The sequence below is a fragment of the Camelus dromedarius genome, unplaced genomic scaffold (assembly GCF_036321535.1).
Source record: "Camelus dromedarius isolate mCamDro1 unplaced genomic scaffold, mCamDro1.pat HAP1_SCAFFOLD_121, whole genome shotgun sequence".
Lineage (NCBI taxonomy): Eukaryota > Metazoa > Chordata > Mammalia > Artiodactyla > Camelidae > Camelus > Camelus dromedarius.
In genome coordinates this window covers 1,273,766-1,294,629 of record NW_026989801.1, presented here as the reverse complement: position 1 = coordinate 1,294,629, position 20,864 = coordinate 1,273,766, and the positions used below count along the sequence as shown (strand labels likewise).

The 20,864-nt window shown below is 34.8% G+C and overlaps 2 long non-coding RNA genes across 4 annotated transcripts in view; both read left to right on the top strand.

Moving 5' to 3' along the window:
• Positions 1-7,025, top strand: part of LOC135320782 (uncharacterized) — a 46,769-nt gene extending 39,744 nt beyond the window's left edge. For all 3 annotated transcript variants that reach the window (XR_010380114.1, XR_010380113.1, XR_010380115.1), the window contains one exon: positions 5,311-7,025. This is a non-coding gene — a long non-coding RNA (uncharacterized LOC135320782). The remainder of the gene's footprint in view (positions 1-5,310) is intronic.
• Positions 7,026-17,428: 10,403 nt separating this feature from the next.
• LOC135320789 (uncharacterized) lies at positions 17,429-19,816 on the top strand. Its single transcript, XR_010380119.1, has 2 exons — positions 17,429-17,696; positions 18,275-19,816. It is a non-coding gene; the product is annotated as an uncharacterized LOC135320789 (long non-coding RNA).
• Positions 19,817-20,864: the final 1,048 nt, after the last annotated feature.

Genomic DNA, 20,864 nt, shown 5'->3' with positions numbered 1-20,864 from the left:
TTTATTTAAATCTGCAATGTTTCATCATTACAAAGAATGGAAATCAAAATGCATTAAGGTTAAAGAAACCTAGATGCTAAAAATAGAAAGATGTGTTGCATAAATGAACTGCATCTAAAAACTGTTATTCTCATTAATGTGTATTAAGAATCACAATTTCTGAATGACGGCCATTCTGACTGGTGTGAGGTGATACCTCATTGTAGTTTTGATTTGCATTTCTCTGATAATTAGTGATATTGAGCATTTTTTCATGTGCATATTGATCATTTGTATGTCTTCCTTCGAGAATTGCTTGTCTAGGTATTCTGCCCATTTTTGGATTGGGTTGTTTATTTTTTTTCTTATTGAGTCATATGAGCTGCTTATATATCCTGGAGATCAAGCCTTTGTCGGTTTCACTTGCAAAAATTTTCTCCCATTCCATAGGTTTTCTTCTTGTTTTATTTTTGGTTTCCTTTGCTGTGCAGAAGCTTGTAAGTTTCATTAGTTCCCATTTGTTTATTCTTGCTTTGATTTCTTCTAGGAGAAAATTTTTTAAATGTATGTCAGATAATATTTTGCCTATGTTTTCCTCTAGGAGGTTTATTGTATCTTGTCTCATGATTAAGTCTTTAATCCATTTTGAGTTGATTTTTGTATATGGTGTAAGGGAGTATTCTAGCTTCATTGTTTTACATGCTGCTGTCCAGTTTTCCCAACACCATTTGCTGAAGAGACTGTCTTTATTCCAATGTATATTCTTGCCTCCTTTGTCAAAGATGAGTTGACCAAAAGTTTGTGGGTTCATTTCTGGGCTTTCTATTCTGTTCCATTGGTCTATATGTCTGTTTTGGTACCAATACCATGTGTCTTGATGACTGTAGCTCTATAGTATTGTCTGAAGTCTGGGAGAGTTATTCCTCCAGCCTCTTTCTTTCTCTTCAGTAATGCTTTAAACAACAACAAACAAACAAACAAAAACAAAGCGTAAGTAAAGGACAGAAATAGACTCACAGACAGAGAATATAGACTTGTGGTTACCAGGGGGGTGGAGGGTGGGAAGGGATAGACTGGGATTTCAAAATTGTAGAATAGACAACACTGTATAGCACAGGGAAATATACACAAAATGTTATGATAACTCACAGAGAAAAAAATGTGACAATGAGTGTGTATATGTCCATGAATAACTGAAAAATTGTGCTGAACACTGGTAAAAATAAAAAATAAATAAATAAAAAAAAGAATCACAATTTCAATTTATTTGTCAATTATTCCTGAGTTAAATGAAAAATAAAATTAAAAAGTCACAATACACTGTATTATATCTTACAGAACAGAATGGGTCTTTAAACAGAACAGCAATGAGTTGGGGGAAGTACACAAGGCAGAAGTCAGAAAGGCTAGCTAGGAAAGTACTGAAGTTGACCAGGAGAGAATGTAAAGGGTTATAAAAAGGTGGATTTATTCAAGAATTATTAAGGAGATAGAATTGATGGGCTTATGTACTATTTAAAAGTAGGACATGAAGTTGGCAAATATAGATTGACCTTCATTCAAGATTCTTGCTGGAGTAACTGAGTCAAAGGAGTGACTTACAGCAATAGAGAGTGGGGAAGAGATAAGAAGATAGGGAAATGCACCAAGTGTACTGAATTCAGTTTTAGATATGTTGGGTAGTCTGTGCCTGATTTTAGAAGACATATGCAATTTTGGTATATAAATGAGTACTAGTTTAAACCACAGCTTTTGATATTATTCCAAAACTGTATATAAAGGACGATCCTTAAGAAGACCAGCATTTTAGGCATTATAGGGGATGGTAAATCCAAATTTTTTAGAGACATAATAAAGATGAAAGAGCCTGACAAGAATACTGGATTTGATAAAGAAAGGATAAGGCTATGTATTAAACGATGAGGCCTGTATAATACCACAAACTAGATGGCTTAAGCAGCGATTTATTGATTAGGATGCTAAAAGTCTGAGATCTAGGTGTTAGTGGGGCTGATTCCTTCTAGGGTTTCTCCCCTAGTTTCTGGTGCTTTTCTGGCAGTCCTTAGCGTTCCTTGGTGTGAAGAAGCATTGCCCTGATCTCTACCTTCATTTCCACGTGGCATTCTCCCTGTGTCCATGTGTATCCATGCTCTAATATTCCCTTTTCACAGGGACTCCGTTCGTATTAGGTTACAGACCCACACTAGCCCACCATGATTTCATCTTCACTAATCACACCTTCAACAGCTGTATTCCATATAAGGTCACATTCTGAGGCAGCCAAGTTTTAGACTTCAGCATACAAATTATACAGGGACACAGTTCATTCTATAACAAAATTCTAGATCAATGGTAGAGTGCATGCTTTGTATACAGAGGATCCTGGGTTCAATCCCCAGTATCTTCATTTAAATAAACAAACAAACAAACAAATAATAAATAGATAGATAGATAGATAGATAGATAGATAGATAGATAGATAGATAGAAAGATACCTCCCCATAAAAACAAAATTTAAAAAATATGACCACAAGGAAAGTCATATTTACTAACCAGTTTCAATTGGTAGTAGAGGCTGATGTTGAAAATTATTTAGTTAGTTTAAAAGATAAACTAGAGACAATAAATTTAAACTCATTTAAAAAGGCACTTGGATTTGAAGTGAAGGTCAAATATAAAGACACATTTAGAAGAGGGAGTTTGATCTTGAATTAAATATGAGAAAAAAATAGATGTTCAATTTTTTATTTAATTTGGCCTACCTGAAATTTCTTTTGAGAAAGTAAACTGTGGAGATAGATCTGGGCTGCCTGGATCTATTTCTGGAAGTAACATGGTCTAGCAGAACGAGTAAGAGATTTGGAGTCACAAGATTCACTGTGTGGTTCTGAATCTGAAATCTAAAATGTGCAACTTTGAACATGTTTACTGACCTCTCGGACTCACTTCTCTTCAATTGTAGATAATAGCATTCCTGCACCAGAATGTTATGAAAATTAAATATTATTATGTTGTCTAAATGCACTTTTTATCAAAATATTATATGTGTATACTATTTTTTATATTGTCAGCATCATTTTATTCTGTCTTATGTTCCCTCATATTAAAATTATTTGTGGTAGCTATAAAGCTTTTATAAACATTTAGAAAATGCAGAATTTGACTTCCTCTGATTGCCAGAGCATAGGAAGGATTGTTAGAAACATAACCATATTTCTAAAATACTACATCTTTTTGTCTTAAAATACGAAAGGAATGTATTACTATAAAAATGTGTTGTATTGTGGCAATGGCAGAAACAAATCTTAAGAAAACTTTATGAACATCACTCAAGACACAGAATGTGCAAACCAAATGGCAGCAAAAACAGAAACATTTTTGAATTTAATAAAATAGTACAATTGCATTCTGGTGCATGGACATCAACCCACAGGAAATATTAATAGCTATTTTACTCACATTTATAATTCAATAAAATATAATTTTATATCCTTTTTAATATCAGAAAACACTAATAAGATGGATTGATTAAATTAGATTTGAATAATGACAATATGTCATAGAGAAAATGGGAAACCACGTTGTTTCAATCACAAAAGCCCTCATTGTTTGCTTCCCCAAGCTAAAAGCAGATAGTGGCCTTTAAAGATTCATATGAAAATTTTGAAATTGTGAATTTTCTCATGTTAAAATGTTCTATTTTTTCTACACAGGGAATTAAAATGTGTTAAATTTGTATTCTATATACCTGTAACATCAGGTTTTCTGACAGACTATAACACTGCATAATTTGTCCAAAAGTTTAATTGAATTAAACTAAATACCTAAGGAGATATATTATATATATCTATAATACTATTATATATATAATACTAAAAAGTAGCTTATTTTGGGGGGGTACACATTGTAAGAGGAGTAGTGATCTATCGTGTCATATTCCAGAGCATTCTGTGCCCACCATCCCCTCCAGCCATCCACAGGTAGTGTGATTGCCCTGATCACCTACTCCAATTACCTCGCAAGCATGCTGCATGTAAGAAGCATGACCTCAGTGTTTCACATACAAAAGGGAAACTTAAATCGTCTTAGTGCTGTGCTTAGACATTTACACTGAATCTGTCATTCTAGCCAGTGGCAGAATTCTCCAGTTGAGTATGCTATGGAGTTTCCTATTGAAACACTTATCTTCACCCAGCATCTTCATGATATGTATATGTTAGTGATCAAAATGCTCAAGTACACTTCTGCAAGAAAGTACATGTATTGAGGAACACATAAAAAAAGGAAGTACCCTCAAATCATTTGTCTTATTGATTGAGTATATTTACACCTTGTCTCTTTCCCAAAACAAGTGGAAACATTTCTTCTTCTACTTACCCTTTGAATGCAAATTACTAAGGATTTATCTCCTGGAAAATGGGAAGAATGTATTACTCACCTCTACAGTAAAGTGTATAGTATAATACACTATAGTATAATATAATATGTAGCATATATGTTGTAGCATGTATAACATAACATATTCTATATGTGGCATGTGTATGTGTGGTAAAGTTGTTCATGCTGGTTGTTGAAATACTTGTCATTTTCTCATTGTACTATGAGTGTCTGGGGGTCTGTAACACATCACAATTTGATCTATATTTTGTTCTCTTCTAAAGGAATTATCAGGACTAACACAGATCTTGATATGCATTAAGTCCGACCAACATTTACTCAATGAATAGCATCATCCAAATATATTTAAAATGAAATACAGCTACCTGTCCCATGCTCTAAGCACAAACTTAAAGGAACCAAAAATAATTATAACAATCACAAAACATCCTGAAGGCCTTCAGTGTCGAGGACTGAGCAGTGTCTAAAGTTTCTTTAGAACACACTTCAACTCTTTCACAATAGATCAATTTTGCTTTTGGCATCTGAGAAATATTTTCTCCTCTGAATGAGCAGCTGACTTACTGAGAGCAAGTGACGTTAGAGCAGAGGAAAGCAGGACACAAATGCTTACTCTTGATTCTGAAACTCACTTTTCTTTTCTGTGAGACAAGGGTTGAGAGTCATAAAACTACAGGTTTATAAGAGGATTTACACTGATTCTTTATTAAAGGAGATGTGGGCCAGACTGCCAGTTATCTATCATTCAATGTCCACTGCTCCTTTCCTGGGTAGAAATGATACTTGTACTTATCTGGGAACATTTCCCAGCATGACTTGTAGCCAGATTTAGTGACTAAATTGTAGTCAGTCACATATAAAATAAGTGTCACTTGTTCTTTGAGTACAATTTTAAAGGGTTTCAATGCCCTTGTTCATCCTTCTCCTTTTCAGCTGCCCCAGATACATATGCACTGGCTTGAGGACCAGCATATTGAAGGAACTTGAAAATGGAAGACCACCTCCACCCTACTGCCCTCTTCAACAGAAAAGCAATGGGACTGGTTCCTGACATTGTGCCCTGTGGAGCTGTCATTACAGCTTAATCACTCCACTCACCAGAGAACTCGACATATCACATCACACGTCTTAAGACTATTTAGGATGATGGCACACATTCCAAGCCAACTTTATGATTTCCTTTTTGGTGATCTCCTCCTGTTGAAAAGTAAAATGTCATCCCAAAAGTTGTTTTCTGACGTTGGTTATTTTAAGTGTCCACTATCAGATTTCCATTCTCCCCTCTCTTTTCTCATGTTCTCCTCTGAATGGATATCCATCCCTTTGTCATCATTTTGTCTAGTTTTCTGATATCCTAACCATTCTCTTAATTTCCAGTTCCACCTCCTGTATACAAGGAACATTATTCTGGAAGACACTTCCCTGAAACCTGAGTTTCAACAGAAACTTGAGGGCAAGGGTTCTGCCCATACAGTGAGAACAAGCAATTATAACCTTAAGAGAGTATGGGAATTCTGATGTCACTACTCCGTGATTCTTTATTTTCAGTCAATAAATAACATGTACCTCTGATGATGGCTGTATGGTCAGGCCACTCAAGATGGCTTCTCTCTATACATCTCCTGCTTGACTGGTGCCTGCTTCACCTACACACAACTCATAAGACTGATCTTCCTTCATATTCACCCCAGGCCCCAGCTAATGACTGTTCTAGATTTAGATCAGAACTCACCACTATGCTTATCCAAGGGGTGGTGAGAGGCATGACCCTGTGCTGATTACCCTCGTAACCAATGAGCCAACCTGACATCAACTCCCCTATGACTGGTAACCACTTCTTCCCCACCAGGAGCAAAGACTGCCATCATGTCCTGCCCTCCAGCTCCCACACATGGCAGGATGTTGCTCCAGGACTTTGCTTCAGATGTGTAAGATCACCCTAATCATTAAACTATTGATTATCTCTGTTGCTGACTCTGGGATCTTTCTCAGGTCTTGAAGCTGGGCAAGTACAGGGCTTGTAGACCTGCAGGGTGCAGTCCAGTGCTGACATAGCTAATTAATACCCTCACATAAAACACTTCATTTATATAAACATAATGTAACTAGTAGCCAAATTGGGTTCAAAAGAATGGAAATACATGGAGATCAGAAGCAACCTTAGCTCTAGGGTCCTCAGAAAGCCCAGATTCAGTGGGATATCATGGTACAGCACAAGGCTTGTGGGGAGAAATGAATAGCAGGCACAGCTTTGCCCATCTCTTATCTAATTCTCAATAGTTCCTTCTGCTATTGGACCAACCTGGGATGTGTCTATGTCCATTCAAATACTATCCCTTTCTGAAACTCTTATGAAAATTTCAGTGCACATCATGTTAATTATGATGTTTCACTCATGATGCCACTTAAACTTATCATCATCTTGCATTGTTTCAAAATATTGAATGTATGTAATTACTCTAATTATTTATGTTGCCTTATTTTAGTTGTGATGGTTATATATTTTTCCAGGTTTATTTTCTTCTCTTGTAAAACTGTGCTCAAGCAAAGTAGATCTACCCAATGTTTCACAATGATACCCTGTACATTTTGCCTTCCCAAAATGTCACTTTAAATATTCTATTTGAAGAGTTTTCTCTCTCTTCTCACTCTGTGTGAATAGTGTTCATCCTTCAAAAACCAGTCAATGCCAGTGACTTCAAAAGGGTCATTCCTCTCACAAAAGTGTATCTGACCTTGTGAGTATGCTTTTTCTCAGAAAAAAAGAATCATGAATTTGCATAATTTGTTTGGCAGTTTCTATATGCAGGTATATCTTATTTTATTGTGCTTCACTTAACTGTACTTTGCAGATACTGAGTTTTTTCTTTACAAATTGAAAGTTTGTGGCAACCTGGTCTCTGGCAAGTCTATCACTGCCATTTTTCCACATTGTATCTCTCTGTCACACTTTGGTAATTTTCCCAGTATTTCAAACTTTTTCATTATTATTATATTTGTTATGGTGACCTGTGATCTTTGATGTTAATATTGTAATTGTTTCAGAGTGCCATGAACCCCACTCACATGAGATGAAAACCAGATTCACAGATGCTGTGTGTGTTCTGACTGCTCCATTGACTTGACTGTTCCCCCATCTCTCTTTCTTTCCTTGGGCCTCACTATTCCCTGAGACACAATAATATTTAAATTAGATGAGTTGATAACCCTACAATGGCCTCTAAGTGTTCAAGTGAAAGAGGAATCAATCAATATTTTGCTATCAATTATTATTTATTGTTATTTTAAGAAATTGCCAGACATCTCGACTTTCAGCAACTGTTAGCCTGATCTGTCAGCATCGAGGCAAGACCCTTCACAAGTAAAAAAATTATGACTCACTGAAGGCTCAGATGATGGCTAACAGTTTTTAAAGTATTTTTAATTGAGGTATGTGTATTGTTTTTTTAGATATAATAGTATTGTAAGCTTAATAGCCTACAATGTAGTATAACATAAATTGTATATGCACTTGGAAACCAAAAACATTATGTGGCTCATTTTACTGTGATATGTGCTTTATCGTAGTTGTCTGGAATTGAACATGCAATATCTTTGAGATATGCCTGTATACCTCTTTCTATCATGTATCTAATTATGTCCCTATGAATCTACTTTCATATCTACACATATATCACTTAGTTTGTAAATGCTAAGAAAGTTAATACAATTTGAGGTACCACTTCACACCTACCAGGATGGCTATCATTAAAAAAAAAAAAAAGACAGGCAATAACAGAAAAGAATGTGAAGAAATTGGAAAATTCATACATTGCTTGGAGTCGGGGGAGATGTAAAATGGTGAAGCCAATTTGTAAGGCAGCTAGTTCTTCAAAAAGTTAAAGAAAGAATTATCATATGATCCAGCAACTCCACTGTCATGCCCAAGAAAATTTTAAAAATACATTCAAAAATTTGTACACAAATTTTCACAGCATCAGTATTCATGATAGCCCCAAAATGGAAACAAGCCAAAGTCTAGCAACAAGTAATTGTGTAAATAAAATATGGTACATCCATAGAATACAATATTATTTGGCCATAAAAAGAATGTAGTTCTGATTATGCTAAGTGAAAGGAGTCATACACAAAAAGCCACATATTGGATACAATTTATATGAATTGTTTTGAATAAGTAGGATGATAGAGACAGAAAGTAGGTCAGTGAATGTCAGGGGCAATAACCGACTGATATATGGTTGAATAGAGGACTGACTAAATTATAAATAATAAGATAAAGGGGTACTTTGAAACAATCCAATCCAATTTTCCTCTTTTTGTTTATTATATTTGTTGGCCATCTTTTTCTTTTTTAAATTTTTTAGTTTCTTTCTTTCTTTCTTTCTTTCTTTCTTTCTTTCTTTCTTTCTTTCTTTCTTTCTTTCTTATCTTTCAATTGAAGTAAAGTCAGTTTACAAAGTTGTGTCAATTTCTGGTGCACAGCATAATGTTTCGGTCATATATGTATTCATACATATATTTGTTTTCATATTATTCTTCATTATAGGTTACTACAAAATACTGAACATACTTCCCTGTGCTATACAGAAGAAACTTGTTGCTTATATATTATATATATAATAGTACATATATCTACAAACTCCTAATTTATTCATTCCCACCTCCTTTCACCCTAGTAACCATAAGTTTTTTCTATGTCTGTGAGTCTATTTCTGCTTTGTAAAGAAGTTCATTTTTGTCTTTATTTTTAATTTGTTTTAGATTCCACATATGAGTGATATCATATATAATTTTCTTTTTCTTTCTGGCTTACTTCACTTAGAATGATAACCTCCAGGTCCATCCATATTGCTGCAAATGACATTCTTTTATTCTTTTTATGGCTGAGTAGCATTCCATTGTATAAATATTCCAGTTTCTTTATCCAGCCATCTGTCAATGGACACTTAGGCTGCTTCCATATCTTGGCTATTGTATATAGTGCTGCTATGAATATTGGGGTGCATGTATCTTTTTGAATTAGAGTTATCTCCAGATATATGCCCAGGAGTGGGATTGCTGGATAATATTGTAAGTTTATTTTTAGTTTTTGTTAAGGAATCTCCATATTGTTTTCCATAATAGCTGTACCAAACTACATTCTCACCAGCAGTGTGTGAAGGCTCCCTTTTCTCCACACTCTCTCTTCCGTTTATCATTCATGGACTTTTTAATGATTGCTTTTGGTAGTGTGGCCATTTTAACAATATTAATGTCTCCAATCCAAGACCATGGGATTTCTTTCTATTTCTTTGAGTTATCTTTAATTTCCTTAATTAATGTTTTGTAGTCCTCCTGATACAAACCTTTCTCCTCCTTGGTCAGATTTATTCCTAAGAATTTTTTTTAATTGGATGAGATTTTAAGAGATTGTTTCTTTATTTTCCTTTTCTGATATTTCATTGTTAGTGTGAAGAAATGCAACTGAATTGTCAATGCTAATCTTGTATCCTGCAATCTTGCCAAATTTTTTTATCAGATTTATTAGAATTGTGTGGAGCCTTTAAGGTTTTCTATATATAGTATCATGTAATCCACATTTAGTGACAATTTTACTTCTTCTCTTTGAATTTAGATTCCTTTTATTTCTTTTTCTTGTCTGATTGCTGTGGCCAGGACTTCCACTACTCTGTTGAATAGAAGTGATGAGAATGGGTATCTTTGTCTTGTTCCAGATTTTAGAGGGAAGGTTTTCACCTTTTCACTGTTGAGTATTATGCTGGCTGTGGGTTTGTTATAAATAGCTTTCATTATGTTGAGATATGTTCCTTCTATGCCCACTTAGGTAAGAATTTTTATCATAAATGAGTTTTGAATTTTATCAAATGCTTTGTCTGCATCTATTGAGATGATCATGTGATTTTTGTCCTTTCTTTTGTTGATGTGGTGTATCACATTGTTTGATTTGTGTATATTGAACCATCCCTGGGATGAATCCAAATTGATCATTGTGTATGATCTTTTTTATGTGTTGTTGGAGTCTGTTTGCTAATAATTTGTGAGGGATTTTTGCATCTATGTTTATCAATGATATTGGCCTATAGTTTTCTTTTTTGGTAGTATATTTACCTGGTTTTGATATTGGGGTGATGGTGACTTTGTAGAATGAGTTTGGTAGTATTTCCTCCTCTTCAATCTTTTGGAAGAGTTTGAGAAGGATCAATATGTGTTCTTCTCTGTATGTTTGATAGAATTCCCCAGTGAAACCAAATGTAAATTTTCTTTGCATTCGTCATAGGATGTGTTAAAGCCTATATGACTACCATTCTAAAGCAAATAGATATACTAATGGGCTAACATAATTAAAAAACAGGGTAACCACAAATCAAAAGCAGGGTACACAGAACCACGGTTGATGCCAAACCCATCCCCAATGTGCACCAAATCTCCACTCATTTGTCTTAGAGGCACAGGTCCACAAATGCACCAGAAGAGCAAATCAACCACCTCTGCCTGGGACCAGAATGACAGTCTTGCCTGTGATGTTGCAGGGCCCCTGGGTAACAGTTCATGTTTCAGCCCCTCCTTTGCCCAGAAGACAAGCACCAGCAGTTGTACCCCTCCAGAGCAAGCTGAGAAGATGGCTGTGACTGAACCCCACCTCTCTTCTCACAAGAATGCTCATCAACATTGGTGCAGAGCAATACCCTGTGCACTAGTGGAGATGACAGCTATGAAGATTGCAATGCACCCCTCATCCCACATGCAATGGTGCTTTCTATGGAGGGACCCAGATTGATTTGCACTCTCTTCTAGCCACAGCCCGCACCACACTCCAGGCTCCTGAGGCTGCCTGTGTGCAGTCAACCCCAGTCCCCTCCCCAGGCTCATCCATGGAAGCCTGAGTTCCAGCAGTTCAGCCCAGCCTGTCCCCACTGGCATGCATCTTAGGCTAGGGTTCACAGAGACTCTCACTGCTCGTTTCTCTTAGTTCTTTCTGCTAAGCTGCTGTTGCTGCCTCCTCTAAACCTCTGAAGCTCCTGTTCTGTCCCTGTGGATCTCTTTGCTGGAGAGGGAGCTTCCCAGGGTGAGGGCACTTTTCTTTCTATGCTGCTCTCTCTCTGTGAAGCATATCATGCACCAATTTCCTTTTTCTTTCTTTTTTTCCTCTACCTGGTTTTGTGGGGCTTTCCTTGTATTTCCAAAGTAAGAGAAATTATGTCAAATTTCAGGAGTTATTCTGTGTGAATTGTTCTGTATTTGTATATAATTTTTGGTGTGTTCATGGGACAGGGTGAGCTATGTGTCCTTCTACTCTGTCATCTTGGCAATCCCTTTTCTGGTCTTCAAACTGCCATACATTTTCTTAACAAATAACACCAACTGTAAGTGCATAGCAGTTATATGACTGTCCACTGCTGTGTTTCCCTAAAGAGTCATAAAGAATGTGAATGGATCTACACTTAAAAGTGCAAGTATTCAATCTTTGATCTCAATTTTTCAAAGGCATTCCTTGCAGTTGCAGTCAGTGCTTGGCTGTGTGGCTGAATTGCATGAATTCAGTCAGTGAGTTTATTGATGTTGAACAGCAGGAACTTGTAAATACAGACAGTTGAAATTGCCAGTTTACTGATGAACCCTTGCATGGGTAAGCAGTTGAAAGTCTCCTGCAGTCAGCCTTGCTGAGCAATCCCTGGTAAATTGGTAGAATTTCTTAACTTTTTTCTCCCAGTTTTCTGCCCTAAAGTAGTCAAATACAATTCCTTGGTTTGACCCATTTTAATTATTCACAAGAAGTACGATGCACAAAATTTTGCAAATGATGACTCAAGATTAATATCAAATAAAGAGAAACAAAATATGAGGTCAAGCTATGGCCAAAGGTGCTATTTTAAATACCAACATCTAAAATTTAATATGGAAATATCCTATCTTTTGTTTCTAAAGTTATTAAATGGAAATAATTCACCTTATCCCACAGGAAAACCACATAGCATTCAGATATGAAGACACGAATATATCTGAGTCCTTTTTAAGACTCAAATAAGCTGAATCATCTATAGAAGCAAGTACTGATATTGCCAAGTACTGCACTTCTTTTCATTAAAGGCTTTTTAAAATTTGCTCATGACAGGTAGCTGAAGTATATTTTAAGTTAGTGTGTTATTTTTTCTTTATACTTTGTTAGTAGAGATTTCATATCCTTTCACTCATATCAATTTTTATTTAACATGCAAAAGAATTGCAGGGAAATGAGCAAACTGCATAAATGATGGTTATTTACTGAGATGGCCAAACTCCCTTAGCCAAGCACTTCCCTTTAGCATAGTTTAATTTAGTATAGTTTAATTTTGTACTGAGAAACAAAGCTGAACTTATGCTTGTGTTTTGGAATTTGCATTTACACAAGTTTAGTAAAACAGTATTATTCTATTTGTATTATATTATCACAAGCTTTCAAAAGTGTATCTCAAAAAAGTAACTATTTTTATTATTAAGAGATGTCCCAACAAGATGTCATAAAAAATGACATCTAGAACAGACTGTGAAATAAATGTTTTAAGGAACAGTTAGGCCCTTTGTCCCATTCAGTTTCTTGCTGATTAATTTTAACTACCATTAATTGAATTTATCTTCAGCATGCTGAGTAAAATAATCTTAAAATCAAATGTTTTGTATAGAAAATATGTTTTCTATTTCTCCTGCTACAATGGTGAAATAAAGAGACATTACATCCAAAGTTTTTGCTGGTGATTATCAGTTATAGGAAAGTACATAAATGATAAAAACAAATAGTAGTAAATATTTGTTTAATCAGTCTATGTTTAAGTAAATTGTGTTGTCCAGATTTAATAAAAAGTCAATAGTTTAAAATCCTGTTTCTTCCTTCATTATTTATGTGTTCACAGAAAGTTTATTTAATCTTCCTAAACCTTGATGTTTTCACCTTGGGAAAAAAAAAAAAAAAAGCTAAACTAAATTCTGGGGATAACAGAACCAGTGCTGGAGAATTAAGGAAATAATTTATTTTAGGGCCTGACATGTAACAGTTTGACTACAAATCCTTCCTTCCTTCCCTCCTTTTTCTCATTCACTCCCTCTCATCTTCCTCTCTCCCTCTCTTCCCTACTTTCTTCTTATTCTGTCCTGATTTTAATAATCAGATTTGCTAGCTAGCAGGACCATTTTACTACGTCTGTATATCTAGTCATCCACAATTATAGCCATCTTATTCTACATTATATTAGTGTGATAAACACACATATAGATTACTTTTATCAAATATGTAGCTTATTATAGTTTTGATTTTAATTTAATTAGCTATTTAATTCAGATTGTCCATCATTTCTTAGAAGTCACTGAGTATTCGTTCCAACACTTAAATGAGATATGTAACCAATGGAATTTTTTCAACTGAATTGTGAAATTGAATTTTAGCAGTGACATGCAATAGTTTTGTGGATATTTATTGATAGAAGTTTGTAAGATCTCTTCTGTAATGTATACAGTGTGTACATTTTTTCCACCTGTCAAAGAACTCCAGGCTTTGAAATGTGAGGTTCTAATGGATCATGTGTTAAACTGCATTGGTTGCTTGATCCTTATAAAAGCATGTTTAGTCATTGCTATTTTTGGTAGTGGTTTTACCAAAAGAATCTGACAAATTTAATTGTGATAGTTAACAAATAATTGATAGATTATGTGTTATCACATAACATAGAATGAATAATTGAATGCAAAAAATTCAGCATGACTACTTCTACTCTATTGAAGTGTTCATATTGACAACTACCTTCTCCTTACACTATAGTTGCATTTAGTTAAATGTCTTGAAAAACATTATTTGGAAAACTCAAGTTTCTTGGGTGCCAGAACCTTTAATGTGCAATTAATTTTCACAATTTATGATTCTAAGAGAGTTGCTCCAAGTCAAGATGAGGGAATCTGTTAATCAAAATTCACAGAAAGCTACAGAAAGGACTGCTTCCAGGTAGTTTTCTTTTTTCAAAGACACACAGGCATTGTGTGAACAAGACACTTCTGTTGTTTTTGTTTTTGAGTTAAGATTTTATTGCTGAATTCTGATCAAAATAATTTATACATTCTAAACTTGCACTGAATGAAGGGAAAATCTGCACAAGATGGATTGGTTAGATTGAATTTTGTATTCTCTTTTGAGAAGTGTGTGTCCCTATACTTTTGCATATAGATCAAGAACAATACTTCAAGGCATTCTCACCAACAGCAAGCAGATCTTCAACTTAGAGTGTCTTGTCTTGCTTTTAATGTGTATTTAGAGTGTACCTTATTCTAATTGGGAAGTTGTAGTCTCACTTCTGTAAGTGGAACAATGAAGCTGTTTATGTCTGAACTTGTTACATGTTGGTATTATTGTGTCTGTTGGGGACTGGGAAATAAGTAAGCTTAACAAATTGATTCAATTTTGAGTGTGTTTGAATTTAATGAAACTTAAATTGTACTGATTGATTCTCAACACTTTAATTACAGGTTAATTTCAGATCACTGAATTGTTTTACTTACATCAGGGCATCACAGATAGGATAGAATATGTTGTAATATTTTGGATACTGTTATTTTGGTTTTCACACTATTTAAAAGTTTTACCTCCATCTCCACCAAGGACAAAGGGACAAGAATACAGTTGTTTAGAAAATGATACATTTGTAGACCATCTGCTCTTTGCATAGAACTGCATGAGCATTTGCTTATAAAAAGGAATTATGCTCCTCTTTTTAGTGTGCAGATTAAAGACAAGTCAGGAGAGAAAATGTTAATGCAGACAATGAGAGGGCAAAAGCAATATGATTTGTTAATTACTACAGGAATGTAAAATAAAGGTGGAAAGGTACATCAGTGAAGGTTAACCTAAATCTTGAATTGTGAAACAAGCTATAACCGTGTAATTAAGCTGAACTATTTACAATTGTTCAAATGCTTTGAATTTTTTAATCTCAAATCCTTTGCTCAGAATGTTCTTCCCTTGTCCTATTAGCTTGTTATTTATTTTGAAGATTTTTCAGAATTGCTCTATATTATCCTTCTGTAACTCTCCTCTGAACTACCCTCAGTAGAATTAAATGTTTCCTCCATTGTGCTCCATTAGTAGCTAGTACATATCTTTATCATATAACTATTCAGATACATGTATATCTCTTCAGCTTGACCTTAATCCCCTAGAAGTCAAAGCTTTGTTCCATTTTTTCTGTATCTCCATTTCCTAGTGCATGCTCCAAGATTTTATTCCTCTACTCAAACCTTACTATTGAATCTATACTGGAAGTATCTTCTCTAGACACTCTTTGGGGAACCTGTTTTTATGACTTGTAATTGCAGCCCAAGACACCTCTCATTGTACCTCTAACTTCAATCTGATCACCTCCTCTGAAGTTTGACCTATACTCAGCTTTCCACCTGACATCTCTGCTTTAGTGCCAGAAAAGTTGTCTCTAACACATTTTTCAAACTCATCTCACTCCTTCCATAAACTATGTCCCCTGTTTTGCTGCTTAAGCTCAGATTTTAGGGGTCATCCTTGATACTTCTGTATTCCTTAGTCCTCACATAAAAAATATCACCAATTCCTGATAATTATATTTCCAAAATACACCTTCTTGATCTTCAGCATCATGGCCACCACCCAGCATCTTCTAATATCTTTCTTTCCTTTTATTCACTGAATTTCAGTTGCACTGGACTCTGGTGTACTGAAGACTGAGACTTTTACCCATCTCAGTACTTAAATGTGATGATATTCTATCAGAAAAGCATGAATTTGAATTCTTGGGCATGGCTATTTCCTTCTCTTCACTCAGCTCTCATGTTGACTTACTTCTTTAAGGACAATACTGGGCTGCATATTCTATACAAGAATCTGCTACCCAGATTGTTTTCTTACAGAGCATTTGTCTCTTTCTTAGTACTTAAATTCTCATTATTTTGTATTCATGTCTGCCTTTATTATATAATATTCATTTCCCCATTCTAATTTAAAAACCACGAAGATAGTAATCATCTCACCATTATGTACCAAACATGTAGAACAAAGCCAAGCACATAAGAACACCATAAATATTTGTTAAAATGATGAATGTATAGATTGAGAAAGAATCAAGAGAAACACCATAATCAGAAGGATAGAGGATGCTATAATGCAAGCTTCGTGGAGGCAAGCATATTTTGTTTTAATCATTATATCCCTTTGTCTAAGGATATTCTGATGTGTTATATGTATTCAATATTTGTTGAATAAATGTAAGAATTTAGAAAGTAATGCTTAAAGCAGTTTTGAATGACAACATCAATGTCAGGATATAGATTCAAGAAAAATAAAATTAAATTCTTCCACATACATGAGACACTTCAGTTTTTACAAAATTTCTGCTAACTATATTCACTGCCTTATCAATCAGTAAATAAAAGGGTTAACAGCAGTTTTTTGGGTCACTGTATAAGATAATGTAATCAAGATAATGAAGAAGCAGAAATAACTTAAAATCAAGGAACACAGTAATAAACGGACTAATTATCAAAATGACTTTCATGGAGAAGAAAAAATAACAAAAAGCACTCATTTTAAATTTTGATCTGTAAGTAACAAAGGCAAAAACAAGAATTTCAAAAAAATTAAGTATACTTTTAATGGTATAAAACTTCTATAAAAATTGGTTTTCTGTCACTTCATACAATAGTTATCCAACTGCAAAAGTGTACAATAACAGATTTCACATTTATTTCTTCTTAAAGTCAATGCGTTAGGCTAATTTCTCCTATCCCATTTCTTTTTCTTTTCACTCTCTCCAGGAGACAATGGAAAAGACTTCTAAATAACTACAGCATTTGGCCAGTTCACAATGGAGGAAATAATGAACGGCGTAAGGAGCTAAAAATCATCTATAGTTTGAGTTTTAACTTTCAGATGATAAACAACCCTCAACCTATTTTAGATTCTATTTTAGAAAGAATGAGAGGAGTAAATATGATATAACTAAATATCCATCCAAATAAATTTCAGAAATACATGTAAATAGATTTTTAAAAAGTTAACATAAAAGCATAATTTAAATTACAACTTAAAAAAGGCTTAAATTTAATCCTAATTAAGCTGCACATATCTTTGTATAATGTTCAGTGTGAGGATCTCATTAAATAAGTGTTTTCTTTTAAGTCTTCTCAAAAAATAAGGGCATTATATTGCTTTTCATATGCTTAATGATATTTGTTTTGTAGTGTACTCTGATAGACACTAAAAAAATTCCTTTTATGGGCCCCGAGATCCCTGACATCACAAGGAAATGATTCATTTACAACTTGGGTAACAGGTGAGTTTTTTAAGCAGTGATTTGGGGCTATTGTTAATAACAAGGTACATGAAAGCTTCTTTATAAAACTAAAATTGTATAATAATAATAAATAATACCATTTAGTAAATGGTAAATGTATTATGTAAATTGTTTCATGGAATCCCACACTGGGCACCTGGGCCTATTGTTTCCCTTTGAATAACAGATTCTTCCCTAAATCATTTGAAATCTGTTCCCTGTAAATTTTAAATAGGATAACATTATTTTGCTATAATAGAGTAGTTTAAATTTAAGCACAACCATTCTGTTTCAATTATAGTAGTATCATTGGGATTTAATTACACAATTTGAAAGACTGAGAGCAAAAACTACCTGCGTGCTCCTGATCTGGGAAGGAAGGCCTGGCTCCTCCAGACCAGGGTTTCTGGACTTTGGCATTATTGCCATTTTGGACAGGATTGTGCTTATGTGTGTGTCTGTGGTAGGGGGGGAGTGAGGAGGGATGCTGACTTGTACATTTTATGACCTTTAGCAGCATCTTAGACAAGATTGCAATAACAATGCACTCCTAGAATGACAATCAAAAATCTTTGCAGATCTTACCAAATGTCCCAGGGAAGAATTACTCCACGTGGAGACCTACTGCTTAAAAAAATAAATAAATACATAAAAAACTCTGAGCAACCCACCTAGCCACTTAAAAGCATAATCCTTCAGCCTCTCTTCCTTGGAAACCTGGTGGAATCAGTGCTGCAGCTGTCACCCATTCTCTACGAAAATCACTGCCTTTGTCTGAAGTAGTAAAGCTGAGATACTGCACTCAAGAACTCACTACCAAGCAGTGAGCAATCTCCTCTCTACAAACATCATGGACTCAACTCAGGAGCCCTTTATCTTTTACCCTCTTCCTCCACCCTCTAAGGTAGATGGAGGTAGTAACCAGATGTGCTTTATTCAATCTATGGTTTCTGCCAATAGCCACATTAGAGAAATGAAGCAGCTCTTGTTGGTTCAAAAACGGACCCCATACATAGAGTGCAAAGAGAGACTGAAGAAAGAGGCAAACCACTCCAGACTGGTATGTGGCAGGTTTAATAAGCATGGGAAGTTACATATGAGGTTTGTCTTGGGTGGCTGTGAGACAAATAGACTTCTGAACCTGCTCAGCAGAATCTTAAAAGTTTATTTGGAGGCCTTTACTGGATTCAGTCACATGTACTTTCCAGATGGTCTCCATCATACATTGCTCTCTCAAGGCTGTGTCCTTGAAAACAGCTCCAGCTGTGGGAAAGGTGTTCAGAAGGTACATGGAAAGGGCAGTGGAGGGGTTGAGGAGCTCTGATTGGTGGGTCCAGCTCATGAGTCAGCTGAAGTCACATCCTCTCATTGATGACCTCCAATAGCTCTTTGTTTCTTTTTTGAAGCTCAAAGATCAATCTTTACCTAAGCCTTTATTAAGGACCTGTATGTGTTAATAAGCCAGGCCTGTTGACATTTTATATCTATTTAAAAGACCATGGTGATGTGTCCTTCCATGGACTGTGATCACATGTAACCATAGGTCCACAGTTTCCGCTCTGGAGAAAATAATAAATAGGAACAGTGCAGAATCCCACCTTTAGATGAGCAGCTACCTTCAGATGTGGCTGACAGAGGACAAGGTCAATAAGCAGGCTAGTCCACTCTCATCCATCCTCTCTAAGAAAGAAGCAACCGCAGCTCAGGGTCTCTAGAATTTCTAGACAGGTGAAGAAAGCCACATTCTGGCAGGGGGCATGAATAGTGAACTTAATATCTAGATATCACTTGATATTTAATTTGTCAGGGAAAATTTATTGAAACAATTTTGTCCAATTCATGTTGGTCAGTGTTGTATCAGTTATTTTGTGTTGAATGAAAGAAACACCTGGAAACTTAACAACTTAAAAAGATAACCATTACTTCTGTCAGGTTCTCTGGGTCAAAGCAAGTCATAGACAAGCCCAGATTCACAGAACTGAGATGCAGATTCCATCTCTTGAATAGGAGGTGCTATAAAATATGTTAGTCATTTGTTTTGTAATTTTTCTTAGATGTTCTGAATTTCATTAATTTTGCAGTTAAAACAATTAAATGAGGTGTTTTTCAAAGTAAGAAAATATCCTTAATTTTGGCAGGAGCTATGAAATTTATAATATAGATTTGCACAATGTTTATAAATGATTCTATTTGAAGAGCAGGCATAGACAATTGTATTTTATAAAGTGCCAAGCCCAGGAAAAATGTACTGCTTCTAGGAAAATTGACTGCAAGCCTTTTATCTACTTATTTCTTTTTCTTCCTTTGTTCTTTCCACTCAAATTCTTGATACTTGGATGTCTTCACGTGGTAGAACAGAAGTAGTATTTTTTAAATAACATTGAATAAATATTTTACTATATCCTCTTACACAGTTTCCTGTAATATTAATCTATAGGTTTATTTACTTTTAGGGGAAATCATGATTCCATTAATGTGCCCAGGATCTTTTAAAGAGTGTTTTTGGTTCATATTCAGATAACAGATGCTCTGAGGCTATGTAAACTACATAACTTTCTCTCTGCCATGACAACAATTATAAGCACTTTGCTTCTGGCTTATTTCCATAGCTTTTAATATATAAAAATTCCAAATTATATCATTTTATATTTGGTGTCTGTGTATTTGCAAACATACTATTCACATGGAGATTTTGCTTATAAGCTTAAAAATGACAAAAATATTTGTATAAAATTATAGATTTAGGAGTCGTATAAAGTTTGCTATTCTATGATCATATATATATTACATATTTTTCTCTTAAAAAGATAAGATATATTCACAAATGTACTATAAGACTGTAGATCTAAGAATAAAGGCTTATGCCACAGAGAAAGCACAGTACAAAAAAGGACATGAAGAAGGGACATAAGAAAGTTTGAAGCCATTAAGTAAGAAAGGACAATAGAAAAGAGGATGAGGAGGAGAATGATATAGAGTAGTTTAAAAAAATTACAAAAAAGCAATGTATATGTTTTCTTTCCTCTTTTTCATAATTTTATGTGCTTTTACTGTTTTCAGAGTAAGCCACACAGTAAAAGAAACCCACATTCTACTGCTGAATACTCAAGCATGCTTTGAAAGAAGCCATGGTTTAAACTGTGTGGGACAGCAGAATAATTCGGTGGA